This window comes from Oryza sativa, chromosome 5, assembly GCF_034140825.1.
Source record: "Oryza sativa Japonica Group chromosome 5, ASM3414082v1".
Lineage (NCBI taxonomy): Eukaryota > Viridiplantae > Streptophyta > Magnoliopsida > Poales > Poaceae > Oryza > Oryza sativa.
In genome coordinates, this window is record NC_089039.1 from 5,134,583 (window position 1) to 5,143,913 (window position 9,331).

The following is a 9,331-nucleotide window of genomic DNA, read 5'->3' on the forward strand; positions in this document are numbered from 1 at the left end:
TGGCTACTACTAGCCAACCATTACCGGAAGTTATAAGCTTCCATCGGAAGACACTGATTGAGCCGAAATTTCAGAATAATTTGAACATTTGTTTAGTTAAACTTGAAGAACTTTTGCTAAACTTACAATAAAGCATTCCTTAAAATTTCAGGCGAAATAGTTTCATATAGGGTGGGCCTAAATTCATGATTATTTTAAAGTATTATTAGGATTTTGAAACCGGTAACAACTTCAGAGTTTATGTGGTACTCCCTCCTTCATCATAATATAATGGAATCCAAAATTTTTCAAATTGATCATCATATAACCGCATGGACACGGATTCCATCGGAATACAATTAACGTGGCATAGTAGAATGTGTGCATGTTAGGGTGTAATTGGTATGGTGTTTTAATCGATACATGCATTGTGGGAGAATGTGTACATGATGTTTTGATTGATGCGATTTGAATTATCCTTGATCTTGGTGCATAAACATATATAATGATCATTTTGAGATTGAGGGAGTAGTATTCATTTTTAGAGTTAATTTGGCTGGTTGCTGGTCAAATTTTGAAATTTTGTATTGAGTAAAATTCATAAAACTACAGGTATTTTACACAATTTATCACAAAACTATAGTTTTAATAGCTTATTTCACAAAAATACAGATTTAGTGTCTCCGTTTATCACAAAACTACAAGTACTTTATATAATCTATCACAAAACTATAGATTTAAGAAATTGTTTCACAAAACTATAGATTTATTGTATTCGTTTATCACAGAAATACACATTTAGTTTCTTCATTTATCACAAAATTACAGTTTTAGTGTCTCCATTATCCCAAAACTACGGGTTTTAACCATGCTAAAACCCGTAGTTTTGTGATAATAGAGACACTAAACCTGTAGTTTTGTGATAAATAAAGATATTAAATCTGTAGTATTATGAAACAAGTTTTAAAATTTGTAGTTTTGTGTTAAACGAAGAAACTAATCCGTATTTTTGTGAAACAAGTTCTTAAATATGTAGTTTTGTGATAGATTGTACAAAGTATCTATAGTTTTATGAAATTAACTCTTTACATTTTCATCTAAAATAACCGGTGGTAATCAGCTTGTTATCTCTGATATATATCCTTATGAGCAAGCTTTCATCAAACTGTACTGGGCAATAGCTGCACCGATGAGGATAAAAAGTGCCGGTTTAGTAACCAACACCTCTTAGGTTCAAGAATAAAAAAAAGCCGTCTCGGTATATCAGTTTGAATCGAGCCGATGCGTTGAGCCAAGAATTACGTACATAAAATTACAAATACGATGACAATGAATCAAAATCAACCCACCAAATTACGCATAAAATTTATCGAAAAAAGTTAATCACATCAGAGATAAAGGTGAACACCAAACACCGGAGCCGAGGCCAACGTATACGCCACTGCTCATCGGAGGGGGTGGATGCCACTGCCCCAAGGTCGTTGTGGCTGGATCTGGTCATCCCATCGTTGAGCTTGGGGGGCATCGCAGCAACCATATGTTCTCGAGGGGAGGTCGCCGCCGCCATGCTGCCAAAGGGAGGGCAGGCCGCCGTGCGCTGCAAGGAGCGTGTGATGATGAAGTAGGTCCCGATCTTTAGATACATATTGATAACTCTTGGTTTGGTGGAAACTTGATACACACGATCCAGCTTTCGATTAACACGATGTGAACCCTGCAATCGCAGCACCACGTCTTATCTAATTATCAACCGTGCATTGCCCAGTTGACCTCGTCGAGAAGACTAATCCTTGCAACATGTGAGCTCCTTTTTCCACTTCATCATCTGAACCTACTTACCGCTTTTGGGTTCAGCTGGGCTAAATATACTTAACTGCTTACGTAACCACCATAAAATAATTTAATTGCACTCGTTTGATGAACTATGGAGTGTGCAATTGTCTATAATAGCAATGCTAAGCGATGTCAATAATTGACGACGTATAAATAAATAGACTCAGGCACAATGGATGATTGTGTAAACATAATGACAACAAGATCAAGGAGGGGTTTTCATTCAAGTGTAGGTACGCAGTTTTATAATTAGCATGCAATTTTATTTGCACACAACACATATATAAATATAGGTTCAATATGTTGAAGGAAGGGAGTGTAGTGACTTGCCTTGCTTTAGGTGCTGATATCTTCGAGAAATCTGCATCGCTAAAAATAACCAGAATACCCGTGTTTGATAAATATCCAGAATATCCAAAACGTCCAATAAACGGCCAAAGAATAACCCCACACAATCGTAAAAATAAAATAAAGTAATATTCAATACAATCTAATGGTGCCAGTAAATAGATCTCGATTTTATAGAGATTATGAAAGTTGAACGGAGTTAATCAGAGGTACGGTTTGAGATATATGGATTTTCGAAGTTTGGAAGGATTTATAAACCGAGGAGGAAAAACTCCTCGGGTGGGGAGGTGTTATAGTCTTTTAGAGAGGGTTTGGGTTGTAGAGGGACATTACATAGACTTTAGTGGACAAGGGGGCCGATGGTGGGCTCTTCCCGAAGGTTAGATGAAGGGCACTATATAGACTTTTATAGAGGAATCAATCACTCGGGTTCGGCCGAGGAAGACAACGGAGGTTTCATAGACTTTTGTATCTTATAATACGAATTCGATGCAAAAGATCGCAAGGAGAATGGTGCCACGTGGAAACACCGGTTTCACGGAAGAGGCTTGACGAAACGATCTTGCGCGTGCGCGTGTAGCGATCTAGAAATGCTCTTGCATGCGTGCGTGCACCGGCCACCGGATGGAGTTTATTCCAGAAGCTTCTTCGCAAATGTATCGATGGAGCAATTAGGCCCATGGACCATGGCTCAGCAGGCCGTGCAATGGCACAAGAAGATGCTGGATGAAACAAGATATTACACATACATATAGGATGTATCATGCTAACATCCGGTGCATGCTGATCAATGCATGAACTGGCACATTCAGTAGTCCGTACTCCCTACTTTCTACGCACAGCTTCGATTAATTACCACTTTTCTCGTATTTAAGCTCTTCAATCTCCCGTCTAGATTCACTAATGTTTATATAAATTTGGACACATATATGAAACACATATATTGATCCATGTATAAATTATTCAAAACCCAAAACGTCTTATAGTACAAAACATAAATTTATTCAAAACCTCAAAAATTTTATACACATACATTGATGCATGTAAGAATTTATTCAAAATCCAAACGTTTTATAATGTGAAATAGAAATTTATTCAGAACCCAAAACATAAGAGAAAATAAGTTCGTAATTAACTTGAAGTATATATTGATTTGTTACCCCGCTAGGCCTAATGGCCTAGGCTCATTATACCATGCGTGGCTTTTGCCACGCATTTTTTCTAGTAAGGACTGATGTCTGGGTCTTGGACAGGGAAGTAGAGGGAGTTTAAATAGACTTAGGCTGCGTTCTTTTCCACCGTGAACAGTGATTACGGAAAACGGAGCGATCCATTAGCACATGATTAATTAAGTATCTGCTATTCTTTTTTAAAAAAATGGACTAATATGATTTTTTTAAGTAACTTTCGTATAGAAACTTTTTACAGAAAAATGCACCGTTTAGTAGTTTGAAAAGCGTGCTAACGGAAAACGAGGACAAAACAGCTGAAAAGAACGCAGCCTTAGAAGGAGACAGCTCATGGAGCAAGAGCCTAGAATGTGGGTCCCATTAGTGGGCCCCACTTCTTTTCTTTTCTTTCCTCTCTTTCTCTCGGTCTCCTCTCCTCTGCCTCATCCCTTTCTCGTTCCTCTTTTCCTCTCTGTTCCTCACGCCGCGAGAGAGGGAGGGCGGAGGCGCTGGCGGCGGCCGAGCCTGGCGGTGCGGCAGCGCGGGGGAGAGGCGGCGATGGAGGGAGGGCTGGCGGTGGTGGAGAGGGGGGGGGGGCGAAGGAGGGGGACCGGCGGCTGTGGGAGCGCGACGTGGCCGGGCGCATCGGCACGGGCGGCGGCGGCCGGGCGTGTCGCGGGGCGGTGGCTTGGCGCGGCGCCGGGAGAGAAGCGGTGGGGGACGGAGGAGACTGCCGCAGTTGGGGAGAGGAGGATGGCAGCGGTGTGGAGGAGGATGCCGAGGTGGAGAGATTGGTGCGGGATGGAAGGGGGCGGCGAGCTCCGCGGGTCGGCGCCCGCATCGAGCCGGCTTAACCGGGCGCCGCGGTGTCGGGTCGAGGAAGGAACGAAGGCAACGGTGGATGGGGGAGAGGAGGACTCGGCGGTGGAGTGGAATGGAGGGCCGACGCGGGTGCACGGCTCGGCGCGGCCGAGGCAGAGACGACGCGCGACGCGGGCGCGTTCTCGGCTCAGTGCCGGCCGGGGCGACGGAGTAGGGGGAGCCAGAGGAAGAGCAGTGCGCGGGTCGGCTAGACGCCGGCCGCGCAAGGAGGAGACGACGGTGCGCACGACGGCGGCATCGCGCCATGACAGCAAAATCAAGAACAGAGAGAAGGGAAGAAAATAAGGGAAGGGAAGAGGAAGGATGGAATGCGCATCTTGCGGCAGCCGGGTAGCGGCACACCGTGCGTGGTCGACGGGCGTCGATGGTCGGCTCGCGGTTCGTGCTCGCACGCCAAGTGTTTGACCAAGGTCTATAGAGGTTAGTTTTCAACTTTAGTTTGCGTTTTACTCCCTCCAACCTAAATATTTGATGCCGTTGACTTTTTAAGCATGTTTGACTATTCGTTTTATTCAAAAATTTATGTAAAATATGTAAAACTATATTTACATATAAAAGTATATTTAACAATGAATCAAATGATAAAAAAGTTAATAATTACTTAAAATTTTATTCAAAAATTTATGTAAAATATGTAAAACTATATGTACATATAAAAGTATATTTAACAATGAATCAAATGATAAAAAAGTTAATAATTACTTAAATTTTTCTGAATAAGACGAATAGTCAAACATGTTTAAAAAAGTCAACGGCGTCAAATATTTAGGAATGGAGGGAGTAGTTGATTACGTCCAAGGTTTGAGTTCATTCGCAAGTTTTGGTTAAGTTCAATCGTTCATCGTTCGATCGTTTGATCGTGCAAGGGAATCAACGGGACGGCGCGGCGGCCAACCTCAACCCCTTGCCCAACCGAGGCTCGGCTCAGCTCGTGGCCAGCCGCGGCGGAGCAAGCGGCGAAGCGGCTGCGAATGCGCAGAGAGGAGGATGGCAGTGGCAGTGGCAAGGTGTTGACGGTCATTACATACAAATTTCAACCGTCAATATAGCTAAAATAATATAGAATTAACTATGCTTGCAATGCGTATTTACTTCAGAATAATATAGTTCCACTTGTGCTTAGAGAATAACATGTTGTAGGAATTGAGCAATAAAATAAAGAGAAAATAAAGAAAATCTCACTCCTAAGCAAGCTTATGGATAAGAGGGCCCACAAGTCAGGTGTAACCGGCCTGGAAACCGCTTTAACTGTTAAAACCATCAATAGGACCCACCTGTTAGAGATTGTACCGAAGCTGGAGGCCTGTTGGGCTAGCCTAGGTTCGTCCGAACTAGGAGTTCGCCGGAACCCTGGTGGAGCCCAATCAGCCTGGCCCTCCACGTGTTCGCGCCAGATGCACTCTCAATGATGGTTAAGGGGCAAGAAGGTCATTTCACCTTGTCTACAACCGTTATACCAACCCTATAAAAGAAGGAGCTCACTTCACTTCTCAACACACTCAAGTAAGCTTTAAGATTCCTCTCATACTTTGTATTAGTAGTTTAGAGCTAAGTGGAAGTAGTATAGAATAGTTCTCTGAGTCCTCGGAAGAGTTTCGGTATGGCTCTAGTAGCTTTTCTATTCTCTTCTGTAATACTTTCCGAATTAATGAAATACTACTCTTATTATATTCTCGGTATTCTATTTAGTATAAGTTCTGCTCTTACTTTACATTCGTATCGGTATAATTGTGTGGGTAGCCTACCAGAGAGATGCAATGGCGTGGGTTTAATGTCTAATTCGTCAGTTACTCTGTGTCATCTGCAGAGATGTAGAGTAGTATTTATTAATGTAAGCATGATGCTTAGGATAGTAAATATCATTAATTGGGCATATATACTGCAGGCAGGATAGTAGATGGGCCGTTGATGGTGACAGCTCAGTACGGGTATTCCTCCATGTTAGTATACATTCCTAAGACAAATTCCTGGGGAGGGTACTCCTCCGTATTTAGCCCCGGTTGGACGGTCATGACAGGTTGTCGTAAGGAACTCGGCAACCCGGGGTGGTCTCTCGAAACAACAGGAGGACACTGTTATGGGGTATTGACCACATGATAATATACTAGCAAATGTAGAGTAAAGTTTGAGTGTATATTAAAAGTATAGGAATTGAGTTCTTTCTATTTCTTATCTCACTTAGTTAGAATTATTCTCATGAGGAATTCTATAAGATTCACTTCGTGTCACTCTACCCACATATTGAATTAATCCATGTTTAGACTTTAATGAATGCAAGTAATATGTATAGCTTGGCAAGGTTCTCTCTTTCACAATCTTCCTTTGGAATTAAACAAATATGTTACCTTGGAATACTTCTGGGTGAAATACTACAATGGTATATCTAACAATAAATATACCAGGACTATTTCTGCGCCATTGTTGGGAATGAATATTTCTAGTAATGTCATTAAATACCAACACAAGGCAGCGCGAGGAGGAGAAAAAGAGGGAGAACGAAATGGAGAGGTGCAAGGCGCCATTGCTGGGAATGAATATTTCTAGTAATGTCGTTAAGAAATACCAACACAAGACAGTGCGAGGAGGAGAAAAAGAGGGAGAAAGAAATGAAGAGGTGCAAGGGGGGCTGAGTTTTGGTGGCGGTTTATATATGTTTGATGGCTGTTGGACTGCTGTAGGGATGGTAATTTTGACCGTAGGTCCGGGTATCCGTGGATACCCGGCCCAATGGGCACGGGCATGGGTGTAATATTTTGCCCGTGGGCACGCCCGCCCGAGACCCGAGAACATCGCGGGCAACAACTGGGTATTGTTTTTTGTCCATGGGTAATCCATACCCGACCTGGTACATATGTATGAGCTAATTTTGGCCCATCTCTTATTCCTCATACCCCTTTCTTTTAGCCCATTTGGCCCACTAACCATGGACATATATATACTAGAAACCCTAACCTATTCCAATCCCCTTTCCTATTCCAATCCCAGCGGCGGCGCAGGTTGGCTCTAAGGACGACGGCGGAAGCATGCGACGGCGATGGATCTGAGGGCGACGCGTCGAGCCTGGCGCCAAGACGGACTCGGGCGATGTGCGGCGCGCCAGCAGCGACGGCGGGAGTCCGACTCGTCACCACCGTTGAGCTCCGCTTCCTCCCTTCCTTGTCGCCGCCGGCCTCCTCCTCCACCATCGCTCGACAGCTGGCGACACAGCGGCGCATTAGCGCGGGTGGAGGCCAGCGAAGCGGCGGCGCACAGGCGGCGGCCGGTGGCGTGTCGGCGCACGGCAGGGGCGGCGGTTGGCGACACGACGGCACGAGCGGAGGCCGGCGACACGATTGTGCACGGCGGCGGCTGGCGGCGTGGCGGTGGTTGGCGACACGGCGGCGCACGGCAAGCAAGCCCGATGGCCGCCGATGAGTACCCGTCGGGCATGGACACGGGTATGGGGTTTTGCCCGATAGGCTTTGCGGGCGTGGGTCGGGCACTGGCACGTGGATCTCGGGTCGGGCATGGTTTCGCTCTGCCCGTGCCCGACCCAACCCGTTGCCATCCCTAAGACTGCTGGAGGCAAGCCATGCAACTTCCTTTGGTGGGCATATCCCTGTGAACTCGGTTCTTCATTCGATGTGGACTCTCTTCTCACTGTTGCATGTGTTGGCTTGTGTTCTGGGGATGTTTTTGATGGGCTGGGAGCAGGGGTGCATGGATGGTTGTTGGAATGTTGTTGGGAGGGGTCCCAGGCACTTGATGGCAGCAACACCCTCACTCGAATGTGTGTGCCGGCTTGTAAGCATTCATCGAACACCTACTGTGCATGCATGCTGTGTTGGCTGAGGGACGCAAAGTAAACTTTTGGGCTGAGAAGAAGAGAGGGAGTGGGCTGGCATGTAGAGGGCGTAAACATAGACTTGCTGTGAGGAATGGGCTGGGTTGGAAGAGAGAGGAATGGCCCAAGTGTAATAGGAGCTTTTGTAATTTGCATGGATTGGAATAGGGGTGATATATGTATTCGAACATGTACATGGACGGTAGAATTGTAATTGAACTGTTAAATGGGACATTTATCCTGGCTCTGTATTTAATTTGGACTTACGATGGATTGTACATTTATAAATGGACTGTGTAATTGTAATGGGACTGTATAATTTGGACATTTAATTTGATTCTGTATATTTGACTGTGTGCTTGTATTGTCAAATATGGCCTGTATACGTGGACATTTGGAATTGGAATTTAATATTGAGTTTTTCTGCATTTTACTTGGATGGTTACACCGTGTTACCAAATTCAAATTGAGATAATCCATGATATGCCACTGACTTTGTCGCACGTCTACGATTTGCCACTGACTTTGTCACGTTCTACAATATGCCATCGACTTTTGCTTAACTTCTACGATTTACCATCACCGTCCGGTTAGCCACCGTTAGGACTGTACAAATTTGTCGAAATGACCAAAATACCCCTATGACAAAAACTCCCAAAATTTGGATAAAATTATCAAAATATTATATTATAAACATAAGATTGTAAACATCCAAAATTTGACCAAAAACTTGAAATATGATATTTCATAATTTTTATCCAAATTTTGAAACCTTTTCTCCCAGGGGTATTTTGGTCATTTTGACAAATTTGTACAGTACTAACGGAGACTAACCGGACGGCGATGGTAAATTGTAGAAGTTAAGCAAAAGTCGATGGCATATTGTAGAACATGATAAAGTCAGTGGCAAATCGTAGACGTGTGATAAAGTCAGTGGTAAATAATGGATTCTCTCATAGAAATTTGGGATCAACGCCCGATAAACGGATTCATCGGTCGTCGTAGGATTTGTTTGTGAGCGCTTTGCACGAACGAATGACACTAAAGCAAAAGGGGTCTTAGGGACGACTCGTGGCATACAAATCCAATCATCGCGGTAGGAATAAAATCGGAGATATTCGAATCAACGTACGATAAATAAATACCTCTATCGTTTGTAGATATTCGAGGGAATTATCGAGTTCGAAACGATAGAGCGGTTTTAAAATAACCGTAGGATAAGAATTTGAGAGAGCGATAATATCGCGATAGGAGGTGAGAGCTTCGGGTCTGTGCACTACTACAGAAAGCGTTTTTG

The 9,331-nt window shown here is 44.0% G+C and overlaps 1 long non-coding RNA gene across 2 annotated transcripts; it reads left to right on the top strand.

Annotated features, from left to right (window-relative positions):
• Nucleotides 1–3,769: 3,769 nt before the first annotated feature.
• Nucleotides 3,770–8,462, top strand: LOC112939094 (uncharacterized). 2 transcript variants are annotated; one of them, XR_003242615.2, is made up of 2 exons: nucleotides 3,770–5,714; nucleotides 7,197–8,462. It is a non-coding gene; the product is annotated as an uncharacterized lncRNA (long non-coding RNA). The 2 variants fall into 2 exon arrangements; XR_003242614.2 differs by lacking the exon at nucleotides 7,197–8,462 and adding an exon at nucleotides 6,097–6,509.
• Nucleotides 8,463–9,331: the final 869 nt, after the last annotated feature.